This window comes from Colobus angolensis, unplaced genomic scaffold (assembly GCF_000951035.1).
Source record: "Colobus angolensis palliatus isolate OR3802 unplaced genomic scaffold, Cang.pa_1.0 Scaffold344, whole genome shotgun sequence".
Lineage (NCBI taxonomy): Eukaryota > Metazoa > Chordata > Mammalia > Primates > Cercopithecidae > Colobus > Colobus angolensis.
Window position 1 is genome coordinate 875,175 of NW_012116755.1, and position 1,472 is coordinate 876,646.

At 37.7% G+C, this 1,472-nt stretch overlaps 1 pseudogene across 1 annotated transcript; it reads right to left on the reverse strand.

Annotated features, from left to right (window-relative positions):
• Window positions 1-169: 169 nt before the first annotated feature.
• Window positions 170-1,472, reverse strand: LOC105519305 (annotated as a pseudogene). Its single transcript, XR_001002946.1, has one exon. The product of XR_001002946.1 is annotated as a UDP-N-acetylglucosamine transferase subunit ALG13 homolog pseudogene (transcript).

The window sequence follows — 1,472 nt, forward strand, 5'->3', positions numbered from 1 at the left end:
CGAGCCAAGCCGCCGCCTGCTCGCCTCCCTCACTCACTTGCAGACTGTCGGGCGCCGACACACACGCAATGAAGTCGTCAAAGCTGGTGGTCCCTACGGTAACAAACACGCACTTCATGGCGCGGGTTCCTCAAGCCCTGATCGCAAGGCTAATTTTTGTATTTTTTTAAAGCCATTATATGCATCAGTTTATTGTTCATTCATAAAACTAATTTCATAAGCACATAAATTATAAATTTGTTACAGTTAATGTTTCATTACCACTGTGAGAGAGGATCCTTAAAAAACAATAGTAAGTCCTATTGGTATAAATCCTTTTTGAATGTTCTTCTCAAACCAGTAAAGTTTTGACATTAGGCACGATTCTTTTAACACTTTGTATATATGTTTTAGGGAAAAAAAGTGAATATATCCACTCCACTGCATTCTTTAGGAAAAAAGTAGCTTTTCCAAGTACAAGAGATCAACTAACTTGATAGTCTTTTTTAGGCAATGATTGAACTTTTCATTTCACAGAGCATAATCCATCATTTTTTAAATTTGGTTCCTTAGATTATAAAGCTAAAGATGCTGACTCTTATGTAAAATTTTTTAAAAGTTGTTACTGTTTCATTTTTTATTCTAAGGAACATCAAACTACATTTATAATCTTTGTGAAAGTTTTCAAATCTCATTCATTTTCATGATTCCAATTCCATTTGAGATTCTAGGAGAAAATCTGTGAATGCTCACTACATACTGAAGATTAGAAAAAATCTAGAAAGTTTACTAAACTGCAATTAGGATTTGGACCCAATGCAAATGTGCACACCATAAAATTTCCTATACATTCTATAGATGTAGGAAGTTTAATTATATTATTTTGTAAATATATATTATGTATTTAATTTGATCACCTTCCATAGGTTGAATTTGGGGGTTGCTTTTAAAGTGCTGAGAGTTTAGTGTTTATTTTTGTAATCCAACAACTTTATCCAAAAATGCAGAAAATTTTTCTGGCTGGCCAGGAGGATAACATCTCAGTGTTGATAAGTCCATTGACTGTAACAGCCCAGGAAGTGTGCTGCAGGTACAATAAAAGAGATGACCCTCTTTGTGTAGCTGCTTTGCCAGTTCCAGCTGATGATTGTTCATCAACTTTTCATTTATGACCACTACGAGTGGCTTTCCTTTTTCCAGAGCCTCCAAACAGCTTCCTGCACCTGCGTGACTAATAACAAGATCTGCTTTCCGGATGTCTTCTTTCAAGGAATCCTTGTACCTGTAAACATCCAGAGTAAACGACTCAGTACTGAAGGGTTCAGGTACCACCGTTCCTCTACCAATTTGCAGGATAAGTTGGTTGTAACCAAGGCTCTCGATTTTTTGCAGACTGTCGGGCGCCGACACACACACAATGAGGTCGTCAAAGCTGGTGGTCCCTACGGTAACAAACACGCACTTCATGGCGCGGGTTCCTCAAGCCCTGATCG